General features: G+C 42.5%; 1 non-coding gene across 1 annotated transcript; it reads right to left on the bottom strand.

The window, feature by feature from the left end:
* Positions 1–11,372: 11,372 nt before the first annotated feature.
* Positions 11,373–11,491, bottom strand: LOC132451745 (5S ribosomal RNA). Its single transcript, XR_009524198.1, has one exon. It is a non-coding gene; the product is annotated as a 5S ribosomal RNA (ribosomal RNA).
* Positions 11,492–24,511: the final 13,020 nt, after the last annotated feature.

Here is a 24,511-nt window from a genome sequence, read left to right as displayed (position 1 = left end):
GCAGATACCAGCCCATGGGAAAGTTAAGCAGTGAAAACACCTTGCAACTATCTCGCTCTCTCTGCCTGTTGAAGAAGCCGATACATTTGTCTCATCTCTTACGACTTGGTGCTGTCAGAAGAGAAGCCACCATTTCGTCTCTTCTCGCCGAAATCTCTCAAGTCTGACGGCGTAACACAAACGCACACACACAACTGCGCAACGCCGGCGGAAATGTCAACAATCTGGAGCGTCAAAAAGAAAACAATGTTTTTACTACTCTTCTTCCCCTCAGTTGTCATTGTTTATTCTTGACATGGAGGCCTGAGGCAAAATGATCCTTTCTCCATTGTCCAGGGCAGCTTGCTCAGAGATGAATACATAATCATCATACATACATGCACAATATAACATAACATAAGCTATTTTTCAGTCATGAAAGGCATCGGTACCAACAATCAAGGTCCTCTTTGTCTGCTTTTGCTATTGTCCCATTAGGAAGACCCACATAAGGTGTCCTCATTCATTAAATTCCTCCCATGGTTGCCGTGGCAGCAGTAGCTAATCAGGGGGGCTGGTTGCAGATAGTGGCCCGGTCTCAGAGGGATCACGGCGTCGGCCCGACCACGCGCCCTGACGAGACAGGCAGGAGCAGTAAAGCTCCTAATTGGTTCCATTCAAGGCCCACTTTAACGAGAGAGGACACCAGAGTGGCAGCTCGCCGCCTGGGTCCGTCTCTCTCATCAACAGACAGACTCAGCGCCATTGTTGTTTTGACACCCTCAACATCCTGCTCTTTCTTTCCATGAGATCTGTGTCATTCTTCTGTTGGTACACACTTATGTGTTGCACAAACGTGCTTTTCAAACAGGGAACTTTTTAGTTGGAATTATAACTAACTAATAATCGTTTTTAGTTCCTTTAGGCCTAGTGACATTGCTAATTATAATTAGTAACAACAACAACAAAAAACAACTACCTCAACAACAACAACCTTATCTGACTACAGGCTAGCTGTGATAAAATGAAACAAATAAATCACCACCAATCTGCAAAATGTCAGTACTCTGAAGTGTTTGTGACATTAATTGCAATACTATGCACAACAGTAATTGCACGCCACTGGCTCCAACAGTAGGGATCCCCCACTTCAGAATCAACATGAAAGAAAAAATACAATTTTAATTTGATTTATTTTTTTTTCCTTTTCTGAGGCAGCTCTCATTTTTAGTTGACAAATATGAGTTTGTATTCTTTCGGCTCAATTACACTCAGAGCGCTATTTAAACGAGCTTATTACGAGCTTCATTGGCAGGTCTGTGCTGTGTACACTAATTATGGAAATGCCACATTTTCCACGTTTACACTGTTTATCATCTATATGGAGATTAATAAATTGATAGCGAGAGAGGTAGATAGATAGATGGCTAGAAGGATAGATAGATATCCCCTTTATCCCGAAAGTTGTTAACAAGTGTAAAATAACAGGGCATGGAATGGGCCTGGATGGACACTGGATGGATGGGCACTTCATGGCATGTTAATAACAAATATTCATTTGTAGTAGTGTTTTAATAACATGGGAATTTAAATATTGAGTAAAATTTAATTACAGTATTTATAAAAAGTGGGCTTCGCCATCCCTGGTGAAAAAAAACCTCACGTTCGTTGTGATGAAGCACTTTGAGTCTGCCTCGGGTATGAAAAGTGCTATATAAATAAAGTTTCCTTGATGAGTTTCAGGAAATGTCAACTTGCTCACAGCGGGGGCGGGCTAGGGGTGGTTGGGGTGTTTGCTCGATAATGTGCCGGGTCAGCTATTTCGGGGGGGGGGGGCTCGACATGAGCTCTTCACAGGCTCAATGAGGAGAAGGACGGCTGACATTTGCCAGCCAAAAGGCCCTTCATGAAAGCACTTTAATGTCAGCCACTAATGCTTTGCAAAAAGCCAGCGCAGGCGGCAGGTGTTTGGGTGGCTTTGAGTGGACCAAATGATTGAACAAAGACTGTGAAGTGTCACAGGCGTTCAGTTAACGCAGACCTGCTGCTAAGCTGCTAGTGAAGTAAAGCACAACGCTTCCCTCAAAAGAGCACTCGGACGCCCTCCTTCCTCGAGCGGTCAAATCAAGCGACCAGGGCAAAAACAGACCGCAAATAGACCTGCAGCCAGCTCCAAACATGAGCCACGCATGCAGGTAGTGGCGCAGGCGGGGGTATTGTACGTTTTGCAATAGGTCAACAGGTGTAATCACATATTACCTCTATTCAGATGACAATGAGGGGGCTCCTCTGTTATTATGATTAGCAGTGGAGGACATGATGTTCTCTCCCCCCCCCTCCCCCCCCCAACTAATATAAGTATTAGTGGAGGGGGGGGGGAAGGACACACTGTGCAGGCACCAACAAACTGTGGGGGGGCTACAAATGGAAGAGATGAGAGATAAGGCCTCCATTCAAGTGGATCAAGTCACGTCCATTTTGTTTGGTTAGCCCTTAATCACCGATGCTCAGATCAAGCTACACAGGCCACAGCCTCTCACCCTATCCCCTCGGAGTGCTTTACGGATTAAACTCCCTTAACGATCAAGGAACGTTCCTCGAGAAGCAACGCAGAGACGGGGATCCCTCCACCTGGGGATGGTTAGGAGTGTAATGGACGCCATAACGGACAAACATAATGGTAACATAAAAAGCTAAACACCTACATTAAGTTACGTTGTTAGCAAACAAAGGGGAGGTCATGTGTCCGACATGAGTCCGATGCTAAGGCTTCTCCTGATGGGAAGTGATTTTTCAATGTATGTAAGTCAAGGCATTCAGTGAGGCTGCTTGGTGTGTTGTTTCCACTGCTTCTTCAAGTGTCATGGAGACGCGCCACAGTACAGGAGCACTCATCAAAGGCAGCCCCGTAGCACATCGATAGTATGGATTATGTGTGTGTATACCATTATGGGGGCCCCATACATATGTATACATTTCTAATCCCATGGGCGTTCCTAATCGAACGTATTGCTTGAAATTCTTGAACAAAGGAAAGCCACTAAACCCAACAAATACAGGCAATCAAGGAAGGGAGGTGTGAAGTGAATTATTTAACAAGGAAATGCCAGTCCAGGATTGATCGATCTGTGTCTAAAAAGAAAATGCTTTAATTGACTATCCGCCAGAATATGGGGGGGGGGGGGGGGGGGGGATACGGTGTAGAACTCTAGCGTTGTTTGCGCTTGCTTCGGTTTCCATTTCTAGAGCAATCGAGTAGAAATGACAGATTGTGACCGGATTGACATTTTTTCTAAACCTCATCAGTTTTTTTTACGCCCTTATGTTTGCATAAGCTATTATCATGCATGATTTGATAAATGCATGCCGGACAAAAGACTTAATAGATCCTCTTTCACTTCAAAGCACCCTGTGTGTGACAGCTCTGTTTTTTTCCCTCCGCATCAAAAGCATTAACATCTCTGCCCTGTATTTTGTCGGCTACCTTTACCCCCACTCGAGAAAATTGACAAGCTTAATGAGTTCATTTGAATGTATACCGTGACTAATGCTGAGAGGCAGATGATAAATAGATGCAGACTCCTGTGGGTTCCAGTGAAGTTTGGCAAACGTTGTTGTTTATCTCAAACCCAAATCAATATGGTATAATTTATGCATAATACCAGCCCCTATAGTACTCCTCACACTCTGAGAAACGCACACTTGATGCAATTGAAGCACAAAGTATGGTATTGATAAGAGTTATATTAGACATCAAAAGCAAAGACACAAAAGAAGTCACTAAATATGAATAATATATGTGGCATATATGGCACAAATGCCAGTCGGATTCTATTTCTGTACCCCGACATCAAATGTTAAAGGTTGCAGTAGGGCAAGGATGTAAGACAGGTTTCCTTTTTTTTCACAAATCTGCTAATTAATACGCTTTGTAAGGCCACCATTATGCAGTGGACCAAAGGTTGGTTTATTAACAAGAATGCTTTTAAAGGTTCCCACCTTGTTAATTATAGGAAACGTGTCACTTGGAGGATGAAGGTTGTGGAAGTGGGATGCGTCACAAAGGTCGTTGAGCATCCTGTGTCGTCTATGATTTTCGTAATTCAATGTGAAAAAATGTGGATTGTATTATTTTCATATTCGAAAGCTGAGGATGTCATCAGTGATGAAGGCTTCATCCTGTTATATGACCTTTAGTACGATGCAACATCTTATCTGGATACATTTGCTGTCGCAGTCCGTAAAAACGCCCTTTTTAAACACCAATAAAATACATTCCTTGCTATATATCGAAGAGTTGAATCCTTTGGTTCTGAAGTCAGGAAAGACCTTGAAAATAAAAGCACACAGGATATTGAATCACGCTCCGTCAAACGTCTGCCATGCCACAGATGTCCTGCGGCCTACTGCTCAGCGACAGACGAGAAAATAAAGGTTTCTTTATAACGACATCACAGCGCGTTTCAAACCTTTAAGCGGATCATTCCGCACCCTTCAAACCATTGCAGTGCTGTACCAATATGGCTCCCCATGCCCCTGGCCTTATAAGGCCACTGCGTATTGGGATGTATTTCTCACTCTCGTATTTATCGGGGTTAAACCTCATGTGAGGTTTGTGCAGCTGCTAGAAATTCAATGAACTAATCAGAGCGATCGCCAGACACTGACTTGGGAGCTGCTCGATGGAATGACACATTGACGAGCCCCTGTAAGATGTTGGCTGCTGGCCTGATCAATGAGTAGGCCGTCGGCCAGGGGTTTTAAACACTGTGCGTAGCCACCGGTAGAACCGGTAAATCCCTTTCCCCCAGAGCACTCCATACATACCATCGCCACTAATTAAGGCCTCTCTTCTCCTCCTCCTCCTCCTCATCCTCCTCCTTCTTCTTCTTCTTCTTCTTCTTCTTCTTCTTCTTCTTCTTCTTCTTCTTCTTCTTCTACTACTTAGAACAGCAAACCCTTGGCTATTCATTAAGATCCAGGAGGAATCTATCTGAGCCACAAGCGAAATATCGGAGGACTTGCAGGGTTAGGATCTTTTCCGAATCGAAGCCTGTATCTCGGGTCTCCCGTGAATTCACTGGGACTACTGTACTGTTCATTCTGACCCCCTTGAAGCTCTCTCATCTTCTCCTGTTTTAATGGACCCCAACTTAACCACCAGGTGTGATGTGGTTCGGCCATTACAAGCCATTTCCCAATTGACCCTCTTGTGACATCACACATGGGTGAGTCCACCCAGATGTACGATGGCTAGATCAGCCTCCTACTACGTTTAGTCCACTGTAACCTTCAAAGAGGCACCGTCGTGGGAGATTAACTACACTCTTTGGCATGCCTTTTTACTGCTTAGTATTCCTCCAGAAGCAGTTTTATTATTTTAATTGAATTAATAACGACAACTCAGATGTCATGATGGAGCTAGAGGTTGAGCATCTTGCTCGAGGATGTGTGCAAGCGTGAGGACGTTGGGATCAAACACACAGCGTTTCGTCTGGGATTCCGACATACTAGCCACTATAATATCCTGTCCATCCCCCCTGCCAACATGCTGCCAATGTCTAGGATATATGTATGAAATGCTTATGAGATTGGTGAAAGCTCAAAGTCCTGGTCTTCTATGTAGCAATTATAAATAGCTACTCGTACACAAAATAATAAAAAGTGCCTTCGGAGTTGGTCCTGCATGTTAAGTGGTAAATTAGCTCACAAGTGTGAACCTGTTTGTGCTCAAGGATCAAATTAAGCCCACAGGACAGGTTAAAGATAGAAAGTGTATTGCTCGGAGGAAATCACCTGAGGGGCAGTGCATCTTTTCTTGTGTTGCTCAGACTGATTTGTCTTTTTCTCCCATTTTCTCTATCTCTCCACATTGATCTTTCTCTTTGAGAGCCAATCTCAAAGCCCAGGTGATGTAATGAGAGGAACGGACGTAGAATGTACAAGCCAAGAGACCATTTGCAGTGCAAAACATATCAAAATAAATAGGTGTCGGTTCAAGCCATGAAGATGAAAGTCTTCTGGGAGGACGACATCATTAAAAGGCAGGTGGTTTGATTTAAACATGTTTTGCTTATTGAATTTCAAATTGCCATCATGGAATGAGCGCAGAAGCTTCATTTTCTCACATGTTCCCGATAATGAGGTTGTATTCATATTTCCATTCAGTCTCTTTTAGCATCTTTCAGTTTTGAGGCATCACACGGAGAGAGGACAGCTGGCTTCAAAGCGACATTTTGCCGAATAGAAAGAGCGATGCTCTTTCTATTCACACTTAAACTCAAGATGCCCGTTTATTGAAAATAGAAAGCAACGTATAATTTGACGAGTAATAAATAATAAAAAAAAATGTATATTAACCTTTATTTACAATGATAACTTGCAAGAGTGGTTTCTTCTGCTGTTGCAAAACTCATGAGTGAATGCAAGCATATTACAAAAATAATTGGGATGGGGACCACACCCTATGGGCTGCTAATGAGTCTCGATTGAGCATGCAGTGGAATTCCTCCAATTAGCCGACAGTTAGTGACACGCTCGCTTGAGCACAGCTCAGTAGTTTGCAGAGGGACCCCTGGTGATCAACCACGGAACAAGTAGCACACTCGTCAACAACGGCAGGGAAGAGAAAACACAGACACACACAGGGGGGCTTGTGGGTTAATCACACATGCACAAAAACACACACACACACACACACACACACACACACACACACACACACACACACACACACACACACACACACACACAGAATTTTAAGAAAACTCTAAAATCGGTTGATGTTTCCTGAAGGGAAGATATTCATTGTCAAATATGACATTTAAAACGGCAGTGAGAAAAGATAATTGTAAGTTTGATACCATACTTGAAATGTTGATATACAAATCAATGTCATGACCCTCAGCTAGAATGTTTAGAAGCTATTTTGTATTCACAAGCATAATGTGAAATGTATCAATATGTAAATTCTCCATAATTATTGTGTTAATATATATTTTCATATAATTTAGCATTTACTGGTTTAATTCAAGAGTAATTGTATATTCAGTTCAAAGCATGCTTCCCCCATCCCCTCATGTCTTGTGATGAGGAATCGTTACATAATCATCCCTAATCCAATATTGATTGAATAAACGTATTGCACAAAAAAACCTTGCTTTGCTTTACTTTGGCTATCAACTGGGCCTTATTTATCAAGCTCAGAAATAGGTTCAAGTTATTATAAACACCTTGCTTAGTTTTGACATGTATTTGTTTGTTGGGGTTTTTACTTTGAGAACTCATTTACTTCCACTGCTTTTGTAGTGTCAGAATAAAATACAAAATGACCAAAAGCAATCATGTTTTTTGGGTTGTCTGACTCACAAACAGCAGATTAAATTTGATCTTCACTCCTGTTGACGTCGATGTTTGTGTCTTTGATGATCGTCAGCGAGGTTGGGTTGATTTCTAACCACGACGTGGCAGCAAGCGTATCGGCAACAAATGATTTGCACATAAATACATGTCAAGATTGTGACTAATAGATCGTTTTAGAACAACATTCTGGTCAGCTGATTACATTTTTTCCTAAATAAAGATTTTTTCCTAAATATATATATTTTTTAATTGAACAAAATGAAATAATTGGTCCTGTGAACTTGTGGGTTGCGTTAATATGTATTTAATATGTTAATATGTATGTATTCATTTAAATCCTACGATTTTTAGAATCGGCCGGTGAGGAATACAACTAAAAATCCCCCATAATGTATTGCAGCCACGCGGGACTAAAACGTCCTGTGTCTTATCAGGGCTCCATGAATTAGTCAGGAGGGAGGAATTACCATGAGCCATCAGGCTTGGCCTAATCAAAGTCAAGGTTTACACTATGGAGCCGGGCTGAGTTGTCTGGGAGGGTAAACAATGAATCAATGTTCAATCATGCATCATTGGCAGAGATACAAATCGCTGACAAATTACCGAAATTGTCCAACTTCTCTGCAAATTATTTACACATCACTATGAAGTTTTTACCTTATAGGCCTACCATCAAAAAGTGAGCTTGAAAGTGGCCTTATTAAGCCTTTAACCAAACCATGTAATGCGGTTTAGAAATAGCATCATATTAAACGTAATGCATTCAAATCATTCCCTGAGGTAAGGATGAGGTAAAGTGTTTTCGCTGTTAAAATTAATGGCCTATGTTAAAAAGCCCAAGATGGAAAAAATAACTTAACAAGCAAGACAGGCAATTACACCAAACTCCTTTTCAATGTCTTAATTTACCTTCAAATCATTTTTTTTCAATTTTTTCAAATTTCAATACATTAAGGATGACCTGCAGTACATTTCCTTCTTTGAGTATTAATAGGCTAGTCCAGCAGTACTATATGCTTGAATGACTTCCTCTAATTCCTTTGCAGTTCCGAAAATTAGTTTGAACCGTAAATGGTCGCAAAATATCGCTGAGGGAGGTTTGCAAGTAGTAAGCCCTTTGTCAGCACTTTTAAAAGGCAAACACACAGAGAAACCCTGTGGGCAAAAACTTGATGTGGTACATTAAAGCGAGTCAAGGTCGGATGCTAACATGCAAAAATATAAGCTGATGGACATAGCTAGTTGTTGACACTGTTGACAATCACTGCAGATTCAGCTAAGGTGTTCTATCCAATTCTATCGGAATTATGCTATGAGGCTTACGAAAATATTGGTATGCTGTAGGCCTACCTGTCATCTGTATGTTATGCTTTGAATCCTACAGCAGGGAGCACCCCAACAAAGAGGGTGCTCTCTTTTAGAGAGCTTTTAGAGAGCACCAACAAAAGGTGTATACGTTGGCAGGAATACACCTTTCTTGCCAAAGAAAGGTGGATTACCATTTTATTCAATAAATGAGTGATTGCCGACGCTTAATACAATTGTCCAACCAAACGATGCAGGCTTATTCATTTGGCGGCCTGCAGGCCGGATGGCCACCATATTGTTCACATTAACGTAAATAATCAGCTGTTTCTGAGCAAGAACGAGAGCCGGTCCATTTCCTCTATTAGGAAACCGTTTTAACGCCTTATCCCGCCCTTCCAACCCGCCAATGAACCAACACACTCTCTCTGCACGCGCCAACATGTTGTTGTCCACATCAAAAAGGCTAAAGCTATGCAAGGAAAATGAATAATTCAACAAGAGTGGACTGTGCAATATCTATTTAGTTGTGTGGGACTAAAGCCCATGTGTTTGATCTGCCACAAGGCAGAAGAAAATAATACAATCTGAGAAGGCACTGCATCACTTGAACTTCAATTGAACCTATACGATGTTCGGATGCGAATCGAATCTAAGTGCAGAGCTTCTCTGTGAATTACCAGAAGTCAGATGATAGCTATAACAGCCCGGTCGACCTCGGAACAAGGGAGGAGACAATAGCTTCCCTCTGGGTCAAAGGCCTTCTTGGATAAAAACAAGAAGCCCTACACAGATTCTAAAACACTGAAAGTCGGCATCCAAGTGGTCCTTGAAGATGTAGTAACCGATGATAAGGTATAAAATACCGTAATTTTGGTCTAACCAAAAAATATCGGCGAATAATTCGGTATATCTATACCTCAAAAAATGATGGAGGGAAAAAATATCAGAGACAATTTGTGGCTAATTTTTCTAAATTTTCTATTCTCTCCTTCATTTTTCTATCCCTCCTTTTTCTCAAATTGTTATACTCTCCATCTCTAATCTCTGAGTGATAATAATTCTGAAGAATAACATAGATCTATGAACTGACTGCCCTATTTTGTGTTGGATAAACAGATTTTTAATAAACAGTAAGTGTGGCTTTCTATGTTCTCATGTAAGTGCTTAAATAGGGTAATTACTCTTCCTCTTTTCTGGCCCTGCTTAATTTTTCCTCATCCTCATCCTCATCGTCATCCGCTTATCCGGGGTCGGGTCGCGGGGGGAGCAGCTCAAGCAGGGGGCCCCAGACTTCCCTTTCCCGGGCCACATTGACCAGCTCTGACGGGGGGATCCCGAGGCGTTCCCAGGCCAGTGTTGAGATATAATCTCTCCACCTAGTCCTGGGTCTTCCCCGAGGTCTCCTCCCCACTGGACGTGCCTGAAACACCTCCCAAGGAAGGCGCCCAGTGGGCATCCTTACCAGATGCTTAATTTTTCAATTCCAAATATCTGGCCCTTCTAAGAAAGGAGTTGAATAGCCCTGGACTAATGGAATATTATTATCACGTGTTTTTTTACAAGCTGTGGATGTAGCAGAAATAAATTACCTCACGAAAGCTTTCAAAGAATAATTGCTTCTCCTCATTTCCATTGCAGTCCCGGCCGTGCACCTACCTATACCTTGTCTTTCTACAGTCCAGCTTCTTGAGCGAGACGGCCAAATATAGATGCACTAGACAGCTCTCCCCTGGTAGAGTACAGCCTTGATTGTGAGAATGGCAGGATTGCACTGAAAAGATTGGTCCATGAGTCACTGGAATATCATCTTTCTCAGATTGTATTTTATAACTCCAGCGCACGTCAGACACACTCAATGTATTATTCATATAGAGTCTACGCAATGAACAATAGAAAGACTGGATGAATTTTATAGCACCAACTATATATTACAATTTAGTATACAGATGTATGGATTTGTATCAATAAAGATTAGTTTCACATGCGTAGGTTTTCACAGACAAGGAATTTGTGTTGGTGTTGGTGGTACATAACAGTGAACACATATGGAGTAAGAAAGTAAGGAAGGTAAAAAAAATAATAGAAACATATACGAGTCCACAGAACAATGCTCCTGGGACCTGAGAGGAATGTTAAAGCTCAGCACATCGCCATCAATCCTGTCTACCCTGCCACTACTGCCTATGCCCTTTGGCTTGAATGTCAATGCACATTTCCTCCAACCCATGCATCTTTCTGAACATGAAGCTGCATCCTTAATCTAATAATAGGATGTATTAATAATAATAATAATAATTAATTATATTTATATAGCGCTTTTCAATTACCCAAAGACGCATACAGAAGGGGGGGACCTAACTCACCACCACCAGTGTGTAGCACCCACTTGGGTGATGCACGGCAGCCAATCTGCGCCAGAACGCTCACCACACACCAGCTTGAGAGTGAGGGAATTGATAAGTCAGCCAATTGTACAGGAGGATTATTAGGAGGCCAGATTGAAAGAGCCTGGTTGGGCCAGGACACTGGGGAAACCCCTACTCTTTGCGATAAGTGTCCTGGGATCTTTTATGACCACAGTGAGTCAGGACCTCGGTTTTACGTCTCCTCCGAAGGACGGCACCTTCCACCTCACAGTGTCCCCATCACTGAACTGGGGCATCGGGATTGATGAGTGAAGGGGCCAGAGGGAAGAGTGCCACCTATTGGCCACCACCCGACACCACTTACAGCACCTGGTATTCCCAGGCGGTCTCCCATCCAAGTACTAACCAGGCCCGACCCTGCTTAGCTACCGAGATCAGACGAGATCGGGCGTGTTCAGGGTGGTATGGCCGCTAGTAAAACGTAAAACGTGATATTAGCACAGAACAAAACTGCGGACTTTGAAGATACGTCCACAGATGTGGTTTGCGTCATATCCCAAGTTTGCACAAGTATACAGAATGGGTTTACCTCTCCTTTGCCGATTGAGTCACAATTATGCATAATAATAGAATTGCAAGGACAAGGAATAGTAGAAACATGAGAAGTAGGCACAGCATGAAGGTGTTTCAGAGAAGGCGGAATAGGAGACACTCTTGCTCTAAATTGATACCAACCGGTGCGTGCAGTGTATGAGTCAAGAACATGCCTTGACAACGCTTCCATGAGAGATTCCGTCCAGACAAGAACGGACCACTATTCAATCAAGATTGATTCTGTGGTTAACTGTGCACTCCCTGCGGAGGTGTTGTAAGGTTCACTACTTCTCTCATACAACCTACCTTACCTGCCTGGTTCGTCTGAGGAAACAGAGCCCCCATGTGATGTATTTAATTTTTCATCCTTCATGATTTGATTGGATGGTGCAAAACCACAGCATACGCCCGTTGTGTGATTGGTTTAAATATTGCCCGTCTAGACTCCCTTCCGTCATTACAACCATTTTCTTTGTTGGCTGTAGAGAGAGTTAGGTTGATTAGATATGGATGCAAACTAAATAATCATAATTACATAATAACTGATTTAGTTTACATACTTGTCGTGGAAACAAGCTAAGGATCGACGCCCTTTCTATTCAACTGTGTGTCTGCTCTTCTCATCTCCACTTGAGGCAGGGCATTGTCTTCTCCCATCCACCCAGGGTGCTGACAGGATGACGGTTTCACATCACTGATAGGGGCCCTCGAGTGAATCTGAGACCCACTCAGAAGCCAACTGTCTCAAGTGCGTTTCAGATGCTGGGCTTTGAACTGCACTGCTACAACGAGAGATTCTTCGGGAAATCTTGTTGACATTTCTGTGTTTTTCTGCTGTATTTTTACGTCAACTCTGAGCTTAGATTGCTGTATTTTTTTTATTATCAGAGTTTTAATTGTTGAGCAGTTCCTATCATTGGTTTCTTACTTTTCATTACGACAAACCGAAATCCTGACAAGGGAGAAGTCTTTCAACCACAACAGCCGCCACCAGAATGTTTTTATCGTCACCCAGGTATCTAATCAATAGCAAATAAACAAATAAATAGAGATCAAGACAACTCCTCACCCGGCTGGTTGGTAGATATAAATATGCCACAGCCGTAATCAAGCCAACAGACAATAAAAATAATCTTTCTACACACTTACTGCAAAACAGAGAGGGCTATTGGATCTGCATTCTGGACCGAACCTGCTGTTGAACATGCAGTCAACCTCCACTATAGCCCAATCTATGGTCCAATTGACTGGGCCTTAATTATCCACAATATAATACCGGTGAATAGGCCTTAACTATCCACGATATTATACACGTGATTTGGCCTTAATTATCCACGGCGTCTTACTGTTATTGTGGCTTGGCCGAATCAGAACATGTGGGTGCGTGGGTGTTATTGTTATTGTCCTTATTAAGTGCTTCATCACGAGTATATTTATTCTAATTATGAATTACTTCATTTGACAGTTATACCACATGTAAAATGATAATTGAATACCATAGCTCGTTTCTCAAATACTGTCTGTTGCGTTAAACATCCTTTAATGCTTAAAGACAAAGTATTACGATCAATCTGCTGATCCTAAAACAAACTGATGTTGCATCCTTTGCCATTCCAAACCCAGAGTAGATCTGGGCAAAGATCTTTGCTGACTGGCAGCTGAATCAGTACTTACTATCTGAAAGGAAAGTGATTATGTCATGACCAGCTGGACTGAAGCATGTCAAGTCTGGATGTTATCCAAACCGACTCACAACGGTTCATGCACACATACAATCATACACACCTTCACCGTTACGGTTAGGCGCCTTGCTCAGGGACACCTCGTTAGGAGGAGCCAGGGATCAAACTAGCAACCTAGTTTGATCCCCGGATTACAAGTAAAACCGCTCTACCTCCTGAGATAAGCCTACCCCTACTGTTTATCCATATTCAGCTCCAGCCATCCAGCCGAAATCTTTTCAGACACACACACCCACACACAACACACACACACACACACACACACACACACACACACACACACACACACACACACACACACACACACAAACGCATCTAGCTAGCCCTCTTCCCTCATGTTGGCAGCTTGCAGCCGCTTTTTGTATGACACCACACAATTTACGAGCTTATCACGTCCGCCGTCCTCGTCCGTCTGTGAAGTTTTCAATGGCAATTTATATCACAGATTAAATAGTGAGCAGAGAAGCGGTTGATATTATATAGCTCAGCCACGTTCCACACCCGCCCATTCTCTCAAGATATATAGGCTACCCCCGTTGGAGGGACCACACTCGTTACTGCGTACGGGCTTATGGATCTCTTTGTGGATGGGATATCTGTTATCTCTTTCAGTGGTTATAAAGGTCAACGCAGATCTTTATTCATCAACCTGCCGACGGACGACCATCGATCAGAATAGTAGCGTTGTTGAAATCCATGTGAAGGACGTCATCATAACCTCTGCAGCGGTACTGAACACTATTCCATCAAAGTAACACAGCACGGTGTTTAGGAATTCATCGCAGGGCAGAGCTGTCATTCTTTGTTAGTGCGAGTGAGAGACTCCACGCTGACTTGGTTTTGCGGCCTTGATTCGTTGATTTCGTGCCAATCTTATCGACGGCTGAGAGAGTGTGAGAAGCCAAAAGAAGTTCACGGTAAAAATCGGTGCCGCTCCCAAACGGCAAAGTTGTTATTAGGCGAGTTGAGGGCCTGCGAGGGGCTGCCGGTAATTTTATCTCCATCGGGAAATCAACTACTCAAGCCTTTCTCAAGTCCTCTTCAGAAAGACAAGATGGTTGGAGAGAGGCACGACGGCCTGTAATGTTTCACAGCCGGCGCTGGCGTGATCAAACTAAATTACCTGCATTAACATTCAGCAGAGCGACTGGCTCGTTGATAGCTCTATCAGAAGGGAGGTGCCCTCCACCCGTTTGGTTCCTGCGCTGGCCTGTGCCGGGGTAATCTGGCGGGCTCCACGCCTTTTTACACGATTTACATTTTTGTTGCGAGTGGGAATTTTCCTATTTGTCACTGTTACTGCACTAAAATAAGACTAGAATAAGTCATCTAGAGAAAACATGTGTAGAATCCTATGCCTTTACCAGTTTGTGTGGTTCTTCTCCGCTCAAAACTCAAGTTCATTATTTTTAGTGACGTCAAAGTCAGCAAAATAAAACGAAGCACTTCAAAGTCACGACAAAAGGAGTGTGGATGTGTGGATGTTTGCAGCTCCGTTCGGACACCGGTTGATGATGGCATGGGTCCGAGAGAGAGTTAACACATATGTTTGTTTTGTTCCCATAAAACCTTTGGATTGTGTACAACAGCTCAATCAATGGAACAAGGCGATAGCAGAAACAACAATGTTTTCAATGACAATATAAAAGGAAACCTTTTCATAGTTGTGAACAGATGTTTTGCAATTTGTATAATGATTACTTGACATAGTAAGCTTTAAAAATATATATATCGGTGAGAATTGAAGTGACAGATCATTTCTTGAATATTTTTACTGTTGAGGCATTGATGGGTATTTTCAATGCAAGGGGGTCTCCTATACCCTGCAGCCCCCATGTTCCCCACACTGACCTTAAGCCACTGGTTTTAATGTGGGTTTTGATGATGGCTGTTGCTGTTAGAATTTACATATTTAACGAGCGCTGTAAATATTGTTACTGGGCGGCCATTTGTCGGGTTTGAAGGCTTTAACCTTCCAATGAATCTCTTTTACACTGTGAAATAAAAAAAAAGGTTCTGCACGCTCACTAAAACTTTTCATTATAATGAAAAGTCTTTTGTCACAGGAGCTGGCAGAGCAAGACCAGTAGTAAAAGCTATCTATTACTAGTAATAGCAATGTGTAGCATTTGGAAGCACATTTCATTTTTACTCAAGGACACTGTACAACAATGAAACTCGCAACACTTTCATGCTATACTGTGTTGTTGTTTTATTACATTGAGGCGAGAGGCTGACATGCTGTTGGAGAATATACAGCATCATTATAAATAAATATATATATATATAATTATAAATGTACATATCTAAAGAGGAGGGTATCGATAAAGAGTGAAACCGAGTCAGAAACTGTGCCAAGTTAAGAGCGTGGCTGTTTGCGTGTTTGTCTGCGTGTGCTTTTGCTTGTGCATGCGTGCCATTTATGTTTAAAGGACTGCACAGGCTTTGAAACCTGACAGTGCTGATGGCCTACCATTACATCCCTGGTGTGTCTTTGTAACACGGGCAGCCCCCCCCCCCCCCCCTCCCCCCCACCTTACAACTGCTCCATCTAAAAAGACTCACACATAAGCCAACATTAGTATTATTGTCGCTGCCATTTCCCCTGGGTGTCTAGCTGGCTAGTGCACTGTAAGGTCATCATTGTTGAGACATTGAAACTTTAAAGAAGTATAACACTCAATGGAAATTCCCGTTCAGCGCCTTGAATGTGAGAGAACGGGGTTACTTAACGGAAAGGTTAAATAACAGCTCGGCTACTTAAATGTCATCTCCACCCAGCCGTTTGAATTTATCTTAAATCATTTTGAAAGCAGCTCATTGGTCTTCGGAGAGCTGTTCTCCTCAGCTCGACCTTCTGCTCCGCTCCTCTCTCTCTCCCTCTCAAGGGAACTGCTTGGCTGCCCGCACTTTTCGACGTGGAACATGGTAGCCATTCATACTTCGCTGATGTCGCCCCCCCCGCAATCTCCCCACTCCCCAGACACATAAATACAGACACCCACCCACACTCACACACCAGCCGGTGTCTTACGCCCTGGGATCTATTTCTGAAGGCGACACATGACCGATATACAGGTTCAACTTTCATGTCTCTGGCCTTTCTTGGCTTTCTGTTGATTGTTCGTGACAGCTCCGTGAGTCAGCGGCCATCGCAGCGTTGTTACCAAGGGAACGTCTGTGTGCTATCGGCGCCCTTAGGACCGCACGCTCCGGCTACCCAGACGAACCCGGTCCTCGCCGGCGCTGAACGTATGGCTGGCAGATGGCCGGCCGTCTGCTTGATGTCTAGCGAGGAGATCAAGTGGGCTCAACCGCAGAGTCGTTAGGACTCTCACTGTGTTGCCATGGGTGCAAACTGTCTCTCCTCTTGCTCTGCTTCCCGTTTTTTGTTCAAATTGTTTTCTTTTCTAAAGGCGACGCCATGTTTGGTTCAACTTTTCAAATCAGTAGAGGCGACGGGGTGATGGTCTTTTGGGTTTGAGGTGTCTCCCAATGAAAGAGAAGCGAGTGATCGGTCCCCAAGTGAAGCTGGATTACTTCTGTTTGGATTGGAATTGGACGGCTTGTCGCTGGCTCAACCCACAAGCAAGCGAACCATGTGGGCAGCACCCTTTGTCAGGACCCCGGGCTTCGATGGCCACATGTTGTCCTGTGCTACACGTCGTTCAATATCTTCCTCAACCCGATGTCGCCCTCCTCCCTATTCATCCATAAAGGAACAAAAAAGTCCAGAATATAAGATAAAAAGCTGAGCGTTTGTGCTTTTGGAGGAAAGTTAACCTTAAAGGAATAGGGCGATGTGTACCGCAGTATGTGCATTATATTCAGAAAAGCACAAGGTGAAATTGTCAGCCTATATTTTGGTATTTTCTTCAAAAGGAAGCGATGCATTCATCAAACTGACAGGAAGGGGTGTGATACCAGGACACATACATACCTGCACTAAACATCTCATGAATCGCTTAGGATAGGCATATGTGGTGGTGCAATAGGAGGTAGAGCGGGTTGCCTGCTTATAAGAAGGTTTCTGGTTCCATCCCCGGCTCCTTCTATGCTATGTTGACCCCTAACCCTAACAGCTGATCGCTGATCGTCACATTTGGGTGAATGTGAGGCAATAATTGTTTATCGTTTTGAGTGGCCACAGGTCTGAAAAGCACTAAATAATAATATCTAAACATATAATCAAGGTCTATTTACCTTGATTATATATACACACACACACACACACACACACACACTTCATCGTCGTGTCCGTTGTCGTATGGTTGCCATGGCCTCGAACGCTCGGCGACCTATCTGGTTCCAGCACCGCACCGTAGCTGCCACCCGTAATTGCAAATCACGACGGATGAAAGCCGAAGTGACAGGGAATTAAAGGTGAGGGATGTCTCAAACGCTGTCCTCCTCCCCCACGACAGAAACCGTTCAGCATGCAGTCGCTCAGCAAGAACCACTGGTTGTGGTTAGTGAGGTTCCCCCTTCACTTTAAAGCGTCTTTGAGTGTCTAGAAAAGCGCTATATAAATTCAATCCATTATTATTATTATTAAGAGGAGGAGAGGGAGGGAACCAAAGGGACAGTTCAGAAGACAAACAGCTCAATAGGAGGAAAGGTGTTTTTAACTTCCGGGCTTCCCACCCTGACCCCACCAGACCGCGCCGACGGTTTCTTCCCTCCAATTCTCCCGGGGGATGTCTGGCTGACAGACGGATGGACGGAAGGCGCGGTCACGGTGACGTAAAGGCAGAGAGGGCAGCCAGAGAGAGAGAGAGAGAGAGAGAGAGAGAGAGAGAGAGAGAGAGAGAGAGAGAGAGAGAGAGAGAGAGAGAGAGAGAGAGAGAGAGAGAGAGAGAGAGAGAGGGAGAGAGGGAGACAGGAAGAAAGAGAGAAAGCAAGTGAGAGCCAGAAAGTTACTTTAAGCCAAACAGCTCTTGCTCTTTTGACTTTTCCTGTCAATTCTCCCCCCCCCCCCCCCCCCCCACTCATCAGGTTTTCTTCCTTAGCTGTTGTTGTCGGGGAAGTCCAACTGGGCCTGACACATGATCAAAGACCTCTTGTGTTCCCTCCTCTGCCAAGGGGAAGCCTTTGCCAGCGGTCCACATAAGAAAGGGGCCAGATCATTTGGTTGCCCTTAGTTCAGACAGTAAGACTCAGACTTCTTCTGGTTTTATCGACTTCTTCATACGTTGTCCATCCATACAATGGTGTCACACTCCTGCCATGAATCTTGAGCAATACTAGTCCCCCGCTCGCTACTTTGTGTCCCCTTCGGTGAGGGGGCCTCTCTGCTCTCTGATTGGTTGATCCTGCATTTGCTTTCATTGCAAGCATCCTTTGGCCTCTATTAAAAACGAACGCACTTCCCTCCCGCCCTCACCCCTCTGAATCCCCTACATGGTAATGAAATGCTCCTCTCAGGGAAGCCATGCATATCAGATGTAAAGTAATGGCCTACAATGCCTATAATGGACTTTGAAGAAATCCACAAAACCATGCTTTTCTAAACCAGATCTAAACGATAGTAGTTATTGCTGTGGGGCATGTATAATGCAAAAAGATAATTTCGATTTTCATTAGCATGCGGCCAGGTTTTCCAAGGGAAACGTTATGATTATGATATGAGGAATTATGCTATAAGTAATCATATCAAACCTTAATTTAGCTAAAATGTGCTTCTCCATTATGGCTGGGATAGTGTTTCATTTCATAACTAGTTCACAACAGCCAAGTTGGGCAAGAGAGTTGAACCAGCAATACTACCAAACAATCACCCCTCATTACTATGAATTAAAGTCCACATGCCCTGAAAATCCATCTTGCAGAATTTTAAATATGTATGTATATATAACAGCCTGGCTCTTAGGGAATACATTTAGAGTCACCAAACAGATTGAGAGATGAATTACCAAACAGCCAACCGAACGAGTACAAAGGCCCGGCTGACTTCACGCTGTACAGCCAAAACAAAAGCTCCCCTATCGAACAATGTTTAAAACTGACAAGGTGCTCTTCAGTTGACTTTACGGTCAGGCTTCCCAACGAGTTCTCGTCATGCGTTGATGAGGTGTTGTCTAAGAGAGAGAGACCATATATTGACATATGCTTCCCCCATGGAGAGGCATAATAAATGGGAATCTGGCTCACAGCTTACTGGCTCATTTGTCGACTAGCGAGGCAAGCGACCAAGAACACAAAATCAGTGCGGTGCTCCGTATGCTGCGGGCTGCTGTTGTCTGCCACGGCCGCTGTCCCAATTAATAAAAAACCGGCAGACGTTCCCCGATGCTTGACCGGCTTTCAATCTGTGAGCGGGGAATGGGAGGGGGGGGGAATTGGGGCCAAAACTTGGTCCCCCCCGAATAACACATGTTACAGAGGAAAGCAGTTGCCAGTTGGGTTATCACTGCAGGGGGGGGGGGGGGGGGGTGGGGGGCACAGTGAGCTAATGAGCTCCTTCTGTGTGCCCCCCCCCCCCCCCCCCCCCTGCAGTGCCATGGCTGCCAAGAGGCTATATGGTAGAGGCCAATGCTAGCTGACCAATCATCCTATCCCCTGTAATACCTTGGTGCTTTTTCATGAATGTTGCGTTGATTGGAGGAGGTGGTTGTGCGGAGGTGTCACAAGACAGCACATAAGAATAAGGGGTTTAAGGAAGGGTTAAAGGGCTGCTGACAAGCCGCTGGTGAGCCTGCTTGTTTTGGTTTGCGTAGCGTTCAATTTAAATGAATGGGGAGGGGCAGTGCCGGTCTTACCATAGAGGCGTAAGCCGCGGCCGCTTGGGGCCCCCATAGTAGGGGGGCCCCCAACCAACCTCAAAAAAAAAGAAGTTCATTCCTTTTTCTTCTTTATTTTAATACACAAACAGAGACGAAGCAAGACGAGTCTAAACACAATTAAGGGTTAGGAAAAGGGTTAAGAAATAAAGTTACCCAAGCGGCTCATATAAAAGAATATAGCTAAAAGACGCCGGTAAGTATTTGGCAGCGCTGCCAAAGATGACACACTTTTTACGGCTAATGTTGAGGATACAGACAGGAACGACAACGTCCAAAGCGTTGAACATGCTGCTACAGCAGAAGCACAGCAGCTAGCTGTAAATAAATAAAGCAATGATAACAAAAAACCCAAAAAACACAAACGCTCGATCAAAGGCCCGACCCGACCTGGCGGGCCGGGTCGGGTCAATCAAAACCCTCATTGTTTTACATGAATTGGCTAGACAAATGACCACTGTAGCATATTTAAACACAATTCAAATTGTGCAGAGAATTATTTCTATTGGTCATTCTCAGTGGCGGCTGGCGATCAAACATGTTGGTGGGGCACAGTAACAGACAGGGGGTCTGAGGTTCCCCCCCCCCCATTTTTTTTATTTTTATTTAATAGATTTGATTTCCTGTATTCTGGTGCATTTTGGGGATGGCCACTACCTATTTACCTACTTTTCATTCAGATTCATAGCCTACATCCTGACTTGCAGGGCCTGGACAAGCTTACACTGCATATACAGACCTACTTCATGGCCATTCCACCAGCCATTGCTATTTGACCCATTGTTGTTATTCTGTTATTGAGACAAATCATGATCACTTTCCTATAGCGTCCATTTTTTGTGAGTCTCAATGTCTACTTCAAATGCAGTTAGAAATATGGGACAGTTGCTTCATTTTGTTTATATGCTACAGGCCGAAAGACTAAATTAATATGTAACTTACTTGCTCCTTTTAATTATAACATTACTTGGGAAGTCCAATTCCTCCACTGAAAAGTGCTTACAACTCTCTGCTAGTTAGCGATCTATGACACTGTTGTTTTTTATTGGTCGTCATGAAAAATACAAAAGGGGTAACACTGTCGTTTTTATCAAATGAAACATGAGGGGTGACGCTGTCATTTTTCTTTGGTCGTCATAAAAAAAAACATAAGGGGTAACACTGTTGTTTTTGATTGGTCGTCATGAAAAAAAACAAAAGGGATAACACTGTTGTTTTTTATTGGTCGTCATGAAGAAAAACATAAGGGGTAACGCTGTTGTTTTTTATCGGCCGTCATGAAAAAAAACATAAGGGGTAACGCGGTTGTTTTTTATGGGTCGTCATGAAAAAAAAACACAAGGGGTAACACTGTCGTTTTTTATCGGTCGTCATGAAAGAAAACATAAGGGGTAACACTGTTGTTTTTTATCGGTCGACATGAAAAAAACATAAGGGGTAACACTGTCGTTTTTTATCGGTCGTCATGAAAGAAAACAAAAGGGGTAACACTGTTGTTTTTTATTGGTTGTCATGAAAAAAGAATAAGGGGTCACACTGTTGTCTTTGTCAAATAAAATATAAGGGGTAACACTGTCGTATTTTATTGGTCGTCATGAAAAAAAAACATATATGAAAAAAAAATACATTTGTCCCTGTCAAATAAAATATAAGGGGTAACACTGTTGTTTTTCATCAGTCATCATGGAAAAAAACATAAGGCGTAACACTGTCGTTTTTATCAAATGAAACGTAACGGGTAACACTGTCGTTTTTATCTGTCGTCATGAAAAATCCACAAGGGGTAACACTGTCGAAATGTATTGAATAAAACATAGGGGGTAACACTGTCGTTTTTATCAAATGAAACATGAGGGGTGACACTGTTGTTTTTTATTGGTCGTCATGGAAAAAAATATAAGGGGTATCACTGTCGTTTTTTATTGGTCGTCATGAAAAAAAACATAAGGGGTAACGCTGTTGTTTTTTATCGGCCGTCATGAAAAAAAACATAAGGGGTAACGCTGTTGTTTTTTATCGGCCGTCATGAAAAAAACCATAAGGGGTAACGCTGTTGTTTTTTATTGGTCGTCATGAAAAAAACATAAGGGGTAACACTGTCGTTTTTTATCGGTCGTCATGAAAAAAAACATAAGGGGTAACACTGTTGTTTTTTATCGGTCGTCATGAAAAAAAACATAAGGGGTAACACTGTTGTTTTTTATTGGTTGTCATGAAAAAAGAATAAGGGGTCACACTGTTATCTTTGTCAAATAAAATATAAGGGGTAACACTGTCGTTTTTATCAAATGAAACATGAGGGGTAAGACTGTCGTTTTTATCAAATGCAACATAAGGGGTGACACTGTTGTTTTTTATCGGTCGTCATGAAAAAAACATAAGGGGTAACACTGTCGTTTTTTATCGGTCGTCATGAAAAATCCACAAGGGGTAACACTGTCGAAATGTATCGAATAAAACATAGGGGGTAACACTGTCGTTTTTATCAAATGAAACATGAGGGGTGACACTGTTGTTTTTTTTTGGTCGTCATGAAAAAAAACATAAGGGGTATCACTGTCGTTTTTTATCGGTCGTCATGAAAAATCCACAAGGGGTAACACTGTCGAAATGTATCGAATAAAACATAGGGGGTAACACTGTCGTTTTTATCAAATGAAACATGAGGGGTGACACTGTTGTTTTTTTTTGGTCGTCATGAAAAAAAACATAAGGGGTATCACTGTCGTTTTTTATCGGTCGTCATGAAAAAAAACATAAGAGGTAACACTGTAGTTTTTTATCGGCCGTCATGAAAAAAAACATAAGGGGTAACGCTGTTGTTTTTTATTGGTCTTCATGAAAAAAAAAAACAAGGGGTAACATTGTTGTTTTTTATCGGTCGTCATGAAAAAAAACATAAGGGGTAACACTGTCGTTTTTTATCGGCCGTCATGAAAAAAAACACAAGGGGTAACACTGTTGTTTTTTATCGGTCGTCATGAAAAAAACATAAGGGGTAACACTGTCGTTTTTTTATCGGTCGTCATGAAAAAAAACATAAGGGGTAACACTGTCGTTTTTTATCGGCCGTCATGAAAAAAAACACAAGGGGTAACACTGTTGTTTTTTATCGGTCGTCATGAAAAAAACATAAGGGGTAACACTGTCGTTTTTTATCGGTCGTCATGAAAAAAAACATAAGGGGTAACACTGTTGTTTTTTATCGGTCGTCATGAAAAAAAACATAAGAGGTAACACTGTTTCTTTTTATTGGTTGTCATGAAAAATCCACAAGGGGTCACACTGTTGTCTTTGTCAAATAAAATATAAGGGGTAACACTGTCGTTTTTATCAAATGAAACATGAGGGGTGACACTGTTGTTGTTTTTTGGTCGTCATGAAAAAAAAAAACATAAGGGGTAACACTGTTTTTTTTTTATTGGTTGTCATGAAAAATCCACAAGGGGTCACACTGTTGTCTTTGTCAAATAAAATATAAGGGGTAACACTGTCGTTTTTATCAAATGAAACATGAGGGGTAAGACTGTCGTTTTTATCAAATGCAACATAAGGGGTGACACTGTTGTTTTTTATCGGTCGTCATGAAAAAAACATAAGGGGTAACACTGTCGTTTTTTATCGGTCGTCATGAAAAAAAACATAAGAGGTAACACTGTTTTTTTTTATTGGTTGTCATGAAAAAAGAATAAGGAGTCACACTGTTGTCTTTGTCAAATAAAATATAAGGGGTAACACTGTCGTATTTTATTGGTCGTCATGAAAAAAAACATGAAAAAAATATACATTTGTCCCTGTCAAATACAATATAAGGGGTAACATAAGGGGTACACCTGTCGTTTTAATCAAATGAAACATGAGGGGTAAGACTGTCGTTTTTATCAAATGCAACATAAGGGGTGACACTGTCGTTTTTTATTGGTCGTCATGAAAAAAACATAAGGGGTAACACTGTCGTTTTTATCAAATGAAACATGAGGGGTGACACTGTCATTTTTCTTTGGTCGTCATGAAAAAAAACATAAGGGGTAACACTGTTGTTTTTGATTGGTCGTCATGAAAAAAAACACAAGGGGTAACACTGTTGTTTTTTATTGGTTGTCATGAAGAAAAACATAAGGGGTAACACTGTTGTCTTTGTCAAATAAAATATAAGGGGTAACACTGTCGTATTTTATTGGTCGTCATGAAAAAAAACATAAAGGAAATAATAGAAAAACACACATACATTTTAATGTCATGTATATCCTCTTTATTGATGATTGGTCATTGTGAATTGTCATCGCCTCAGTGGTGCAGTCGAGTGTACTCTGCCTAACCCCCTGGAGACCGGGGTTCAAGTCCGGTTGATGTCATCTCTTTGAAGACTCTTATCTCTACT

The sequence above is a fragment of the Gadus macrocephalus genome, chromosome 22 (assembly GCF_031168955.1).
Source record: "Gadus macrocephalus chromosome 22, ASM3116895v1".
NCBI classification, from domain to species: Eukaryota; Metazoa; Chordata; class Actinopteri; order Gadiformes; family Gadidae; genus Gadus; species Gadus macrocephalus.
This window is presented reverse-complemented; position numbering and strand designations above follow the sequence as displayed.